The 15,374-nt window shown below is 45.3% G+C and overlaps 1 long non-coding RNA gene across 1 annotated transcript in view; it reads right to left on the bottom strand.

The window, feature by feature from the left end:
* LOC308508336 overlaps positions 1–15,374 on the bottom strand; it is a 135,474-nt gene that overhangs the window by 59,655 nt on the left and 60,445 nt on the right. The window contains exon 13 of the long non-coding RNA XR_013995013.1: positions 9,713–9,775. This is a non-coding gene — a long non-coding RNA (uncharacterized lncRNA). The remainder of the gene's footprint in view (positions 1–9,712; positions 9,776–15,374) is intronic.

Below are 15,374 nucleotides of genomic sequence, written 5' to 3'. Positions count from 1 at the left end.
TCTTCTAAGACCTGTGCTTTGAATGTGGCACACATGCAGGAAGACAGGAAAAAGCAACCAGCTGTTGCTCAGGCATTGCTGATGGGAGTGAAAGGGGCACAATCTTTTCAAAAGCAATTTGTCAAAACATTTCAAGAGCCATAAAAACCTTCTAACATTTGATCCAGTAATCTTTCTTCTTGGAATACATCTGTAAAGAGTGATTCAAAAACACAATAAGGAAAATAAATTATAGTAAGGACCTACTGTACGCCAGATGCTATTCTAAGTACCTAATACATGTGTTTTCTCATTTCATCCTCACAACCCCATAAGATAGATGCTATTTTATGCCCATTTTATAGATGATAAAACTGAGGCACTAAGCATTGACAACTTTCTATACCGCAATAGCCAGGATCCAAATCTAGCGCCAGTCTTCTTAATTACTACTCTAAACTGCCTCCCAAAGATCAAGCAAACTGTGCAGTATTACCTATAATGGTGGAACAAAGGAAACAAATTTTATACCCAGTAACATGTGACAGTGAAGTGTAGGGATGCCAGCCAATAGAATCCTATGCAGGTGCAGGCAAGGAACTGGTTATAATGGAGATTACGTAGCAACACTGGGGAAAGTGGAAGGCAGCAAGGAAAGGATGTCTGGGCTGAATCCAGATGAATCAGTAAAAATAATCCAGTTTGGTTAAAGAAACACTCAGCTCCAAGCAAAGGGACTCGGGCAGAGGAAGAAGCCTGGCACAGACAGGGAACCAGGAAGCCTTGGAATGGCTGAGCTATAGAGACCAAAGGGAAGCAGTCAGAGATGTGACTGAAGCAGAGAACAGAGGCCAGTGGCCCAGAAACAGCAAAGAGGCAGCTGTGTCTCCGAGCAAGGGCTGGTGGAGGGATCCCAAAGCCCCTGGGGCAGCTTGGTGGTGAATTACATGTGCAAGTAAGTGACAGAAAACTCTGGGTTTCTTTGTGAATTGTTGGGCTGTTCACAGAGACAGCTACTGTGGGAGGGGGAGAAGAGAAGCCTCCTTGAAGATAACCTAAGCATCTTGGAAGAACTGGCTTGTGTGACTAAAGATATTCATGTCTTCGTTTAAAGCTTGTGTATTTTCCTTTTGTGTATATGTGTGTATGTACGTATATTTGTATGTGTGTATATACAACAATTAAACTTTGCCAACTGCAAAATATTGAGCTAATACTGTTGAAGAGAGCCTAGATGGGGTGTAAAATAAGAAAGGTTGAAATATGGCCCAAACATGAGTTAAAGGAGAAAACTAGATCCTACGGTTGCTGGGAAACATATATGGGTCATTACATGTGACCAGATTCAATGTATAAATGGCGGATCATTTGAGCCATTCAGCAATTCTAGGGACAATCCTTTATGACACCACAGGGACAACCTGCCCTCCCCCCACTCTTGCAGAACAGTTTGCGGTTAACCCAGAAATTCCAAGTAACCAAAGCCCTTCTAAGGGCCATGGTGGATACTTACCATGTTTCCCCGAAAAGAAGACTGGGTCTTATATTAAGTTTTGCTCCAAAAGACGCATTAGGGCTTATGTTCAGGGGATGTCCTCCTGAAAGATCATGTGAGGACTTATTTTCCAGTTAGGTCTTATTTTCAGGGAAACACAGTATCTGCCCATTAATGTCCATGACAGCCCAGCTCCTCTCCCCAGAAGTGCCCCTTGCCACAGGACCATCAATAGTGGCATTTGAGATGGTGACTTCACTGTGTCATGTCCGGGGTGGAGCAGGGATGTCACTGGCCTCAAGGCCATCAAGGTCCAGTTGATGGCTAGGTCATGCCCCCACACAGGAGCCCTCTTTCCTTGGACAGCTGGGCTACTCCAAAGACCAGGCCTGCCCTTCCCTTTCCTTCCAGATTCCTGTGCCTGAGACCCAGGCCGCTCCAGACTCTATTGCCGAGAAGTCTTTGGGAAGAAAATGGACACTGTCCACCTTCCTCAGATGATCAAGATGAGAAGCCAGCACCACAGCCTGTGCTCCCTCGGTGCTGGGCTTCGTTAGAGTCCCCTAAGCTCCCTCAAGATGTTGGAGCCAGATGGGGCCATGGGGACCACCTGGCCCAACGCCCTCCTTTTACCGAAGGGGAATCTGAAGAGAAGGGGCTCGATCAGCACACAATGGGAACTAGAACCTGATGTTCCTGACACCTAACCTACTGCTGAAGTATATTTCTCCCCTCCAGAACTTCCCTTGGCTACTCCAAAAGTTCTGGTAAGCATGGCTTCCCTTAATTTCCCAAAATGACTATGAAACATCCAGGCGGTGTGGACTCTTTGTTTCAAGACCCAGCCATCTTGCCTCCAATTACACTGACTTATTTAAATATATCTTTACTGAGCATTTACTGCACACCAGGCCTGTTCCGGATTCTAGATATATAGAAATGAAGACTACATGGTGCTGATTTGAAGAGCCATGTTCTTCCTGGATACCATTTCTTCTTAGATACATCTCTGTTGTTCCCACTAATTCAGTCAACCAAAAACCAGTTAGTAAGCACCTACTGTGTGCCAGGTACTGTGCCCAAGAGCTATGTAACCAGGGCTACGTGGAACAACAAAGGGACTAAGCCTGATCCACTCCCTCCACTTGAGGTGCATCTGAGCCCTCCCCTTCCTCCTCTGGGCCTCAGTTTCCCCATCTTGAGGACTGACATGTGATCTTTCTAAGAAGCTGCATCAGAATGTTGCCCAGCGGCTCTTGTAGACTCCTCTCTTTCCCTTGTTCTTTCTGCCCCTGGGATTTCAACCCAGACGAATACGATGGGCCTTGATGAAAGGGGCACCAACCTGGTGTCCACTTACCAGGTCAGACGGAAGTGACTGATGAAATGTAGCCTTTGCATCTGGTGGAGGAAGAAGCCCTTTCTCTTCCACCCCATCGCCACCGAGCACCAGACACAAAGGAGTCAGAACATAAGAACAGTCACATGAACAATCCTTGCTTTCTGGTCGGAGGGGAGCCCCAAACAGGGGACTGCCCACACGAGTCCAGAGGGCGCCAACACTGACCCCCAGAGTGGGGCCTGCATGGCTGCACGGCTGGTCGGGTGCTGCCCTGCCCCTAAAATCATACAGCATGCCCCAGAGGTTTTGACTTTGGGGAAACCAGGAGGCGGACAGGCCAATGGTGCAGGCAACTGGTGGATGTAACAGGAGCTGGCATTTCAGGGTGGAGAGCACACAATTTGGAGCCAGCCATTTGAGCCCTGTCCAGGCTGTCTCAGCCACTAATGAAGACAATGCTGGGAAGAGGGTTTGCAGAACTGGCTGAGGATGAAGGGGAAAAATCAGGTCAGACAGCTCGCTTTTGATTTAATTGTTCCATTTTGCAAATCCATCTGGCTGCTGGGAGGTTGGACTGTGTGTCTGGGCCCAGCCCAGGCTGGGGGAGGCAGTGCTCCCCCAATTAAATGATCGCATCTCCAGGAGCTCAGGGCAGCGGCTCTGAGCTGGGGAGGGGTTAGGGGTGGGGCGGGATGACAGTTCCCGAGTCCCGCATGTCCTCTGTGTCACTGCCTCCCAGCCCACATGGAAAATCTTCACAGTTCATTTAATGACAATCTGCAGCCCAGAGACCCACGGTCGGAATGTGGCTGAGTGTCTGACTTGCCACCAATTTCAATTAACCAGAGTTGGAGAAAGGGGCAGGACGCAGCAGGAGAGAGAAGGCCTAGCGTGGGGGTGGGGGCCTCTCTGAAGGCCTCAGCCAGGTTGTGGTCCCTTCCTGTGACACACCAAGAACTCCACCAAATAAGGCCTTTCTCACCATAAAGGGCAAAAAAGCAGTGTCCCTCTGCTTTTCACTGAGAGTCGTCATGAAAATAAGTGAAGACACACTCATCACACACACCACACACACGCACACACACCCCTTCTTCATTTGGTTGCTGCTTTATCCCCGAGAAGGGCTTTTAGAAAGAGCTCTTGAGTGGGAGACAGGAGGCCAGAGTTTAGCACAGGCCGTGCCATTTTTAGCAGTTCATTGTTGGCTGAACCGTCTTCCCTTTCTGGGCCTCATTCTGAAGGGATTGGACTCAATCAGTGGTTTTCAAACTTTTTCTTCAAATGAAACCATCCATGGAATTCCAACAGATATCAGACACAAAACTATAGCTTCTCATGATTGCAGGTGGGCTTCAGAGCTGCCTCCTTCTTCCCCACCTTGTAAACCACCTCAAAGAGCGAGGACTTTGTAGATCACTCATTTGGAAAACACTGAGCCAGATACCCACTGTCGTAGGCCAAGGAACGGCCCCCAAAGATGTCTGTGTCCTACTCCCCAGATCCTGTGACCTCACGCAGCCAAAGGGATTTTGCAGATGTGAATAAGGACCTTGAGATGGGGGGATTCCTCCAAGCAGACACCACGTAATCACAAGGATCCTGATAAGAAGGAGGCAGGAGGGTGAAGAAAGAGAAGGTGATGTGATGATGAAAGCAGAGAAAGAGGTTTAATGCTGGGTTGCTAATTTGAAGATGGCAGATGGGGCCTGAGACGAGGAATGCAGGCGCCCCTCGAAGATGGAAAAGGCGAGAAAGCAGATTCTCCCCCTGAACCTCCACACGGAAGGCAGCCTTGATGTTACTCAGGGCTTCTGACCTCCAGGACCATAAAAGAATAAATCTGTGTCGCTTTCTAGGAAGCTGGAGACACAAGAGAAAAAACGCTTGAAGAAGGAAAATAAATGGGTGGCTGCAATTGCCCTCGCGTCTTCAGAAAATAGTAGCACACCAGGGGAGTGTGAGGAGACTAGTGAAAGACCCAAAAAGAAGAAAAGCAAAAGCTCCAGGAGGCTCCTCAGGAAAATGGAATGGAAGACCCAGCTGTCTCTTTAATCCAAATGCAAGAAAAAGAAATCTGTTTCCAAGGAGGAGCTGGTTAGTAGTGGTCTTAGGAAACGGGTGGCAGGAGAAGTCTTCCCAAGAGGAAGAAATCTTTCCCCAAAGAGGAACCAGTTATTGGCCCCGAGGAGGCAGGAAACAGGAGTGTCCTCAAGAAAAAAAGGAAATTCTCTTTCAAAGAGGAGCTACTCAGCCATGGACCTGAAGATGCTGCTGGCACCAAAAGCAGCGGCTCCAAGAAAAAGAAAAAGCTCCGAAAGCTATCCCAGGAAGATTAGAATAGACAGTAGTACCCTGGTGGTATAGAACCACCCACAATGGCATTTCCCAACCCATTCCCTATATCCCAATAAAAACAAGTTCACAAGAAAAAAGAAAAAATGAATCTGTGTAGCTTTAAGCCTCTAAGTTTGTGGCAATTCATTATATTAGCAGCAGAAAACTAACATACAGCCCTCTCCCTTACCTGCACTTTCGCTTTCCATGGTTTAAGTTACCTGCAGTCAACCACAGCTTGAAAATATTACATGCAAAATTCCAGAAATAAACAATTCACACGTTTCCAGTTGCATGCCGTTCTGAGTACCTCAGTTCTTCTCATCACATAGGCACTGTATCATCTCCCATCCTCCCAAGAAGGTGAGTGCAGAACATAAGCTATTTTGCGAGAGAGATCACGTTACACAACTTTCATTACAGTATACTGTTATTGTCCTATTTTATCACTTGTTAATCTCTCACTGTGCCTAATTATAAATTTTATCATAGGTATGTATGTAGAGGGAAAAAACAGTATATGTATACAGTGTTCAGTACAGTCTCGGGTTTCAGGCATCCACTGGATATGTCCCAAGGATAAGGGGGGACTGCTGTATTCACATCCTATAATCCTCTGGGGAGGGAAGTGAACTGGAGAGGATTTCCCTCATTCCTTCATCTTTAGCCCCTCTCCTCTCCCTCTGGACAATCAATAGGAAATTTGGCATCAGAACCCTTCTAATCAGAGCTGCCCCGTCCCTCCCCAGGAGTGGCCAGTGCAGACAACTCCTGCGGCAAGCTATGCCCAGGAAGAGCCAAGGGCAGCTCAGCTCCCAGCGGGCAGGCTGACAGGTCTCAGGAAGCAAACCTTCTCTCCTGGTCCTCCCCAGGCCCTGAGACGACAAGAACTCTAACCCCTCCCCCTAGAGTTTAGTTCTCATTTACTGACTTATGGGTTTTTTTCTCTCTTTCTTCTCTTTTCTCAACTTCCTTATTTGGGGGCTGGGGGGGATTGGAAAGGAAAACTTCGAATTTGATTCAGGGATTAATTTAAGGACATGAATATTCATGAGTCCCCTCCCTCCACCTCCTGCAAATTCACTGGTCATGGACAATTTCCCAGCCAGTCAAACCTGGGCTGCCCTTTGTGCCCTTCCTGTCAGGCCCACATAGATCCCATTTTGACAGCTGGAAGCCCTTGGCACACACTCACCCTATGGGATGACATGGCAGGGGACTCCTGGGTGACACCAGGCCAACCACTACACAGAGGGACAGCAGACAGGCGCTGGCATCTGCTAACTCCAAGGATGCAGCAGGCTGGGCTGTGAAGCCCAGAGAGACTAAGGATCAGAGGCCAAAGAGCCCTGGGGCCAGGGGGTGGAGGTCAGATGGTCTTCTCGGGGACAGAATAGAGAGGAGGTCGTGGTGGTGGTGGTGGTGGTGGTAGTGGTGGTGGTGGTGGTGGTAGTGGTGGTAGTGGTGGTGGTGGTGGTGGTGGCGATGGCGGTGGTGGTGGTGGTGATGGTGGTGGTGGCGATGGTGGTGGTGGTGGCGATGGTGGTGGTGGTGATGGTGGTGGTGGTGGCGATGGTGGTGGTGGTGATGGTGGTGGTGGTGGTGATGGTGGTGGTGGTGGTGATGGTGGTGGTGATGGTAGTGGTGGTGGTGGTGGTGGTGGTGGTGGTGATGGTGGTGGTGGTGGTGATGGTGGTGGTGGTGGTGGTGATGGTGGTGGTGGTGGTGGTGATGGTGGTGGTGGTGGTGGTGATGGCCATGGTGATGGTGGTTTTAAACACAGAGGGCAAGACCACCTTCTGACAATCAGGTAAGCAAAGAACACACCTGTCACTGCTATTCTTCAGGCCTTTGCACAGGATCTGCATTTTCTACATGGCTATCACCCCAGCAACTAGCACAGCTGCTGGCACACAGACGGAGGGAGGAGGGAGACTCCAGTTCTCACACACCACTCCACCAGGCTCGAAGCTCTGACCTCAACAACGGAGGGAGGCACCTCCATGCTGACAATGAAGCTGTTTCAGGTACATAACATGCACTTTGGAAATTCTGCGTAGGGACTACCCTAGCATTTGGGGCTGATGTCTAAGGACCTATCCCATAGGCCCTCACTTGTCAGCCTGCTTTGCCCGTAAAGCCACCTTTGCCCATTTCAGCCCCACTATAGTCGGGCAGGATTAGGCTGGTGAATAACTGGGTACACAGTACCACTGCAAACCAGCCACAGAAGCCTCCTAATCACACCCAGATGATACCTGCTATTCGCCAGTGAATCATTAAAATCGGGAGAAGGCTTAAGAGGCCCCATTCTTGATTAATGACTTTCTCCGCCTGAGAGATATAATCCTATCCTATAACCCCAAATAACTAGAAACAAAATTAAATTTTTACCGAGACATCATTCAGGGCACACATTGCACCAGGCCCCTAAGTCTTATTTTCTTTACAGATTTTATTCAGCTTAAAGGCAGAAGATATTCTGATGCCAAAACCAGACCTGTTCTGCTTTAGATAGCAGCAGTGAGAGGAAGGAATGTCCTAGGCTTTTCTCAGACACTAAGAAAAAAGTTTATACTTTTAAAAGAACAACCATTTTCCTTTAGGTAAAGACGTGCATGGGTGTGTATATATATGCAAAAATATCTAAATAGTATCTGTCTCCTCAGATCTTTTTAGGAAAATAGGCATCAATAAATCAAAAACAAAAGCTTCTTCACTGACTTCGTTGATTTCCTTCTCTGCATCTCGATTATCATGAAAAGTCCGAGGATCATGGGCTATCAAACCAGGAGCGACCTTCAAGACCCTTTCGTCAAACCCCATAACCTGACATGAACAAAGTGATACCCAGAGAGACAACAGGACTTACTCAGAATTAGTGTCTGGCCAGGGCCCACTTCCTGCTTCATAAACAACCATCTTCTCTCTGTGTCCTCACATGGCACAAGGGGCCAGGGAGCCTCTGGCGTCTCTTGTAAGGACACTAATCCCATTCAGGAGACTCCAGCCTCACGACTTAGTCATCTCCCAAAGGCACCATCTCCAAATACCATCACATGATGGCTTAGGATTTAACATAGGAATTTTGGGGGGACACAAACATTCAGTCTATAACACACACACATTAGAACCAACATTTACCAAGCATCTTCTCTACTATGTGACGCATTGAGGGGAATCCAAACAGAGAACTTGCTCTCTCAACATCTGTTCCAGCCCTCAACCCCTTTCTACTGCACAGAGGCTGGAAAGCTTTCATCCTGCCTGTCCTAAACTCCCTTCCAGCTAAAGTTCTAGGTGTGATTTAGGCCCAATAGTTGCTTCTACTTGCATAAGACTCTGATTGAAAACTAAGTTGGTGGAGAGAGGAGTGCTTGCATGATACTTTGAGTTGGGAAGGAATTATATGGGGAGAAAAAGGTACAACGCATCCATTTTGCTCACAGATCCTAGCAGAGAAGGTACCGTTCCAGAGCATCTTCATTGATGCTCTGGAATGCAGGTGGCATCTTCATTGAGCAAGTTTCTGACCCTGGAGAGGCAGCAGCTCCCTTGATGGCTCAGTTTGACATTGTGCCTTTGGGAGTTATTCCTGGAGTACAACCTTCAGTCTGTCTCTCCAGCCATCCGACCGTTCTGTGGGCTAGCTGGATTTCCTAATATGTCATTCCTATCTAAACCACCCAGAATGGATTTTGTTTGTCTATAGTTAAAACCATCAGTAACATGGACACTGGACTTATTTAAAATATAAATCAGGAATCAGATGTTTTTCTAATCCAGACTGCCCTGCCCACAAATAGTTCAAATTAGACATGACTGATCATATACACGGGAATAGTATGAAATGTATACCCAGAGATTCAATACCTACATCCAAAGAAGCAGACAGGTGCTAATTTGTGTGAATGTAAGATGGGTCATGTGCTCACATTCATTTCAATACGATTTCTAGGAGTTTCAAAATGGTTAGAATCATGCCAGAGCTGAAGCAAGGTAAGTGAAATTTAATTATCTAGAATTAGATGCAGCGTCCAGAGAGACATCAATTCAAAATGAGTCACCATGTAGATGCTTGACCACTGCACTGTACCTCTGAAGCTGAAGTTGAATAATATTGTATGTCAACTGTAATTTAATATATATGGTCACGGGATGTGGAGTACAGCATAGGAAATAGAGTCAATGGAATTGTAATAGATATATACGATGTCAGAGGGACAATAGATTAGGGGAGGTGGGTTACCACTTTGTGAGGAGTGAAATGTCTAACTAGTGCATTGTTTTGTACACCTGAAACGAATAAAATTTTAAAAATTAAAAAATAAAACAAGTCACCAGTATGCGTAGCCATTTCCTAGATGCAGGAAGGAGTAGGCCCCCGTGCTAGAGGATAAGATTGTTTATCTGACGCTCAAGCTTTCCACTCTCCCCTCTTCTCCTATTTACCTTTACACCTGGGACCTGGGGTCCCTCACAATATCCTATTCTCCTGGGTGGGTTTGTCCAGAGGAGGCCATGATCCCCTGGCTGAGCCAATGTCTCCCCCAAAGACTTACCATTTGGAGCTGAAGGTCCCGGTGCTGAGAGAACACAAAGGTGTCTGCCAGTGGCCGCTGGCCCTGAAACATGGAGAAAAAGACCTGCTTTCAGTTGGAGACAATATACCAAGCACGAGAAAAGATGGGGACATAGAGGGGAGACAGCAAGTTGCAGCTGTTTGAAGTGTAATTTCAGCCCAGAACCTGATTGCTGTAGTTCTTACCATCCCACAAGCTGTCAGGGGGCCCTTCCCAGCAAAGTGAGCCATAAACCCCTTCTTGCTTAGAGCTGGGTTTCCTTAACCCAGAGAATCCCCAAAACTGGCCACAAAAAGTAGGAGTCTAACACCATCAAGACACTGTTTTCCCCAGAAGCTGGAAAGAAGGAAAGGGGTGCATTCAGCTTACAGCAGCTGCGCCTCGAAGACAAGCAGGCATCTCTGCTTCCCTGAGAGCCACACTTGCCTCAGCAATATCCTGGCACCAGGAACCCTATTCCAAGTTCATGCATTGCCATGAAAGCACCCGCTCATCCACAGCTCCCATACCCATGTGCCAAATGCTAGGCCCTGTCAACACCTTGGAAGATGAGTCAGCACCTCACTGTGACAGACCTTTCCATCCTTTACGTAGCCTAGGTGAGGGGTAGTTTGAAGGATGTTATTTATAACCCCCGATGCTTTGTAACTACCCAGGAGGGCGAGTTCCGTAATTGGAGGACTCTCTTTTACTGAGTTTAGTTCTACACACCAGAAGAGGTGGCTGGGGCAAAGTGACTTGCTTTGAATAACACAAGGATGAGAAATTTGAACCTCTAGGGACACTAAGAAGGAAGGCTGGACACCAGGTATGGGAAGGGACAGAGTGGCAATTGTTGGGGGTAGGGTTGTCTATAGAGGAGAGATTACGGTTAATGAGGATTTTTCAAGGAAAGGGCTCTGTGCTGTGCAGTGTGACCCCTTCCTAGGCCCACACATCTTCACTAATAGAAGGCCAAAAAGTGTTTGGTTGGCTTGTATTTCTCATGGAAACCAGTGAAGGCACTAAGCTGTACTAATGGGAGAATCCAGGCTGGGGCCAAAACCGTCAGGTCCCCTGGACAAGGAGACCCTAATAGCAGGTTACATTTCTACAGGTTTGAATCCAATGACTCTTAATACAACTAGGAAGTTATGGTACTCCTACCTAATAGGATATTACAGGTACTTAAAATGATGAAGTTAAATGCAGAGGAACATGTGCAAGGTAGTATGTTTAAAGAAAAGAACGTGGATTTGTATGTTCATTATGAATATAGCTCTGAAAATACAGACACAAACACTGAAAGGTGAAGGATAAAAATAAGATAAATTGTATAGGGTAGGGTTATTGTGGTGGCTTTCTGTTCTTTTCCAAAAATTTCTTCTAATGTTATTTTAAAATCCAGACCATTAAGAGAAACTTGAAAATTTTGATGTGGGCATTTGGTGAGCACCTAATATGTGCTAGTCTCTGTGAGGTGCACTTTCAAGGAGTTTGCAGGCTAGTAAGGAGACAGCAGTTCACAGCTAATTACAAGGAAGAAAGTGATACATACAATAACTAGGAGAGCAAAAGAAGCCCTATGGGGGTGTGGAAGAGAAATCTATCCAACTGGCAGGTTGAAGAAGGCATTATGGAGGAAGGAACTCAAAAACTTTGAACACCACTTCTGAGGACAATGAGAGTCACTGAAAGTGTATGAGAAGACATACGCCATGAGAAGAACTGTGCTTTATAGAAACTCCAGGGCATCATGTGTAGAACAGAGGGCCTAGATAGAAAAAGGCTATCACAGACCAGGATGAAGAAGGCTTGACCCAGGAAGAGTGCTGGGGCCAGGAAGAACTACATTAGAGTTCAGGTTATAGAATAGCTTGAAGGGGAGAAAAACCCCAAGAGGGCAGCCTGAGTAGGAAGACGGGGTGGGGGGGGGGGGTGCACCACAAATGTTTGCATAAAGATGGAAGGTTGGTTAGTCTGCTCGAGCTGCCGTAACAAAATACCAGAGGCTAGGTGGCTTAAACAACAGAAAGTTATTTTCTCACAGTTCTAGAGTCTGGAAAGTCCAAGATCAAGGTCCAGCAGGGTTTGGTCTCTGGTGAGAGCGCTTCCTGGCTTTCAGGTGGCCACCTTTTCAGTATGTCCCCATACAGCCTTTCCTTAGTGTGTGCATATGGAAACAGAGCTTTTCTTATATGGACACTAATCCCATCATGGCGTCCCACTCTCATCTAAACTCAATTAACTCCCAAAGGCCCCACCTCCAAATACCATCATATTAGGGGTTGGGCTTCAATACTATATGAGTTGGGGGAGAGAAAAAAAGAGTACAATTCAGTTCATCACAGTTGGGCAATACTGCCATTCCTTGGTTGATGGGTGAGAAGGTGAAGAAAAAACACATTATGAGTGTGTATGCCAGATAGTATTGGTCAGAAAAGAAATTGACTGCATTAGAGGATGGAAGTCAATCAAGATTAGTGAGTAAAAATAGAACGCATTAAGTCTCAGAATTCAGAGGAAAGCATGGAGTTCATCAAAACACTGTGGGAAAGCAGATTAGATAAGAAGAGGAAGAGAGCGAAATGCTCGAATTCTCACAACTACAACAATGAGTTTAAACCAGAATGTAGGTGGCATCTGAGCACGTAAAACAGGTTAGACTTCTGCTTCCAGCCAAGGCGGAAAAAGAGTGGCCAGATTTACCCTCCTGTCTGAAACAGCTAAAAAAAACTGGACAGAATGTTTGAAACAACAGTTTTCAAGAGACTTAACACTAAGCAATGAAAGACAGAGGTCCCAGAGAGTCAAGAAAAAGACCAGGTAACCCCACAGTGGTCCAGCTTGTCACGCTGCAGCATTGAGAGGGAGAATCCGGGCAGCACCTGGGAGAAGCCCTGAGTGGAGGACAGAGAACAGAGAATCCAGGGAGATGGAGCAGCAAGGGTTCACAAGACAGAGAACCAGAGAGAAGAAGCTTCACAGAGAGGAGACTCTAGGTACCCACAGAAGATTCACAAGGAGCATTCAGCAAAGTACTAGTAATCGGCACAGTGTGTGAGGAAGCTACCCAAGAGTGCAGAATGGACAATCTGACAGGATCAGAGGGAATAACAGTACATAGCACTCGAGCGGACAGGGAATAGCGCCTGCCCCATTAGACTGTCCCAAACCCCCATTCACAGGCCCAGTGTCTTGCTGCCATAATGGGGAATAATTATCCCAAACTACACACAACTGTGGTCCTGCCTAGAAAATCTTGAAAACAAGACTCAAAAGGACCAAATGTTTCCAACCCATAACAATGCTTAATAAGATTCATAGGAAAACAAAACATCCAGCCCACAAAAAGTAAAAGTCAAATGTCTGGAACCCAGGCATGCAAAGAAGCAGAAAAGTAACAGCAGTGATGAGAGGAAAAGCCAATCAGTTTTCATTAGAACTGACACAGATATTATTAGACTTAGCAAATGAGAACACAAAGACAGTATTAAATGCATTTCATGTGTTTGAAAAGTTAAGCAGAGACTTATGGAAGATATATAAAAAAAGTGATATATATGGAAAATATATGTATAAAAAGGACCCAATCAAGAAATTGAAACTATGGAAAAATAAAAAATAAAAAGTTAAAACTATGATGTTTAAGGTTAAACATATACTCAATAGGATTAATGGCAAACTAAACATCACAGAACAAAAGATGTGTAAACTTGAAGACATAACAATAAAAAACCATCCAAATGAAAAATAGAAAAAAAGAATTTTTAAAAATAAACAAAGCATCCATGAGCTGTGGGACAACATAGAACAACCTAAAATATGGGTGATTGAGTCCCCAAGGAGAACAGAAAGAATGACAAGCACTGTAGAAAAAACTGTTTAAAGAAAGCATGGCCGAAATTTTTCCAAATTTAATGAAAACTATAAACCCATGGATGCAAGATGCTCAATACACCTAAACACAAGACATATGAAAAAAATGATCCCAGGGGCCGGCCCAGTGGCTCAGGCGGTTGGAGCTCCGTGCTCCTAACTCTGAAGGCTGCCGGTTCGATTCCCACGTGGGCCAGTGGGCTCTCAACCACAAGGTTGCCAGTTCAATTCCTCGAGTCCCGCAAGGGATGGTGGGCAGCACCCCCTGCAACTAACATTGAACACAGCACCTTGAGCTGAGCTGCCGCTGAGCTCCTGGATGGCTCAGGTAGTTGGAGCTCGTCCTCTCAACCACAAGGTTGCTGGTTCGACTCCTGCAGGGGATGGTGGGCTGTGCCCCCTGCAACTAGAAATGGCAAGTGGACCTGGAGCTGAGCTGCGTGTGCCCTCCACAACTAAGACTGAAAGGACAACAAATTGACTTGGAAAAAAGTCCTGGAAGTACACACTGTTCCCCAATAAAGTCCTGTTCCCCTTCCCCAATTAAAAAAAAAAGATCCCAAGACACATTGTAGTCAAGTTATTCAAAACTCAATTATAAAGGAAAAACATCTTAAACAGTGGCTAGAGTTTTAAAAAGATACATACACAGGAAAGAAGGAGATGGATGACAGCAGTCTTCTCTTCAGAAACAACTCAAGCTAGAATGGGATTACATTTTAAAGCACAGAGAGAAAAACTTCAGCCTAGAACTCTATACTGCGTTTCCCCCCAAAATAAGACCTAACCAAAAATAAGCCCTCTCATGATTTTTCAGGATGACATCCCCTGAAGATAAGCCCTCATGCACCTTTTGGAGCAAACCTTAATGTAAGACCCAGTCTTGTTTTCGGGGAAACACGGTACCTTCTGTATTGGTTTTCTATTGCAACATAACTAGTTATCACAACTTGGAGTCTTAAAACAACTTTGTTATCTCAGTTTCCATGGATCAGCTTGGCTATCTTCACATCAGACAAAGTACATCAGACAAAGAATATTACCAGGAATGAGGAACATTATTTCATAAGGATAAATTATATCAATTCATCAGGTGATATAACAATCCTAAATGTTTATGCCCTAATAACAAAGTTTCAAAATACATGAAGAAAGGGGTGGCGGTTTAGCTCAGTTGGTTAGAAAGTGGTGCTGATAACACCAAGGTTGACAGTTCAATCTCTGCATGGGCCACTGTAAGCTGTGCCCTCCTTAAAAAAAAAAAAATTAAATTAAAAAAAAAATACATGAAGGAAAAAAAAGATAGAACTTAAAGGAGAAAGGGAAATCTACAAATATTATTCCAATATCCCTAGATTATTTCAACACCCTTCTCTCAATAATAGAACAAGTACACAGAAAATCAGTAAGGATATAGGAAAGTGAACACAATCAATTAATTAGACCTAACTGATATTTATACAAGATTTCACAACAGCAGAATACACATTCTTTTCATATGTACACAGAACATTTACCTAGATTCTGATCCATAAAACAAGTCTCAATTTAAAATTGAAGTCATACAATGTATATTCTCCTTCTACAACAGAACTTAATTAGTAATCACTAACAGAAAGATCTCTGGAAAGTCTTCAAATGTTTGGAGACTAAATGACACATTTCTAAATAACTCATAGGTCAAAGAAAATATCACAAAAAAATAGAAAGTACTCTGAAGTGAATTAAAATGAAATACAGCATGTAAACCTATGTTAGGTACCTTTAAAGCAATTACATAGGG

The sequence above is a fragment of the Rhinolophus hipposideros genome, assembly GCF_964194185.1.
Source record: "Rhinolophus hipposideros genome assembly, chromosome: 15".
NCBI classification, from domain to species: domain Eukaryota; kingdom Metazoa; phylum Chordata; class Mammalia; order Chiroptera; family Rhinolophidae; genus Rhinolophus; species Rhinolophus hipposideros.
The sequence above is the reverse complement of the archived record's forward strand: the minus strand, read 5'-3'. Positions and strand labels throughout refer to the sequence as shown.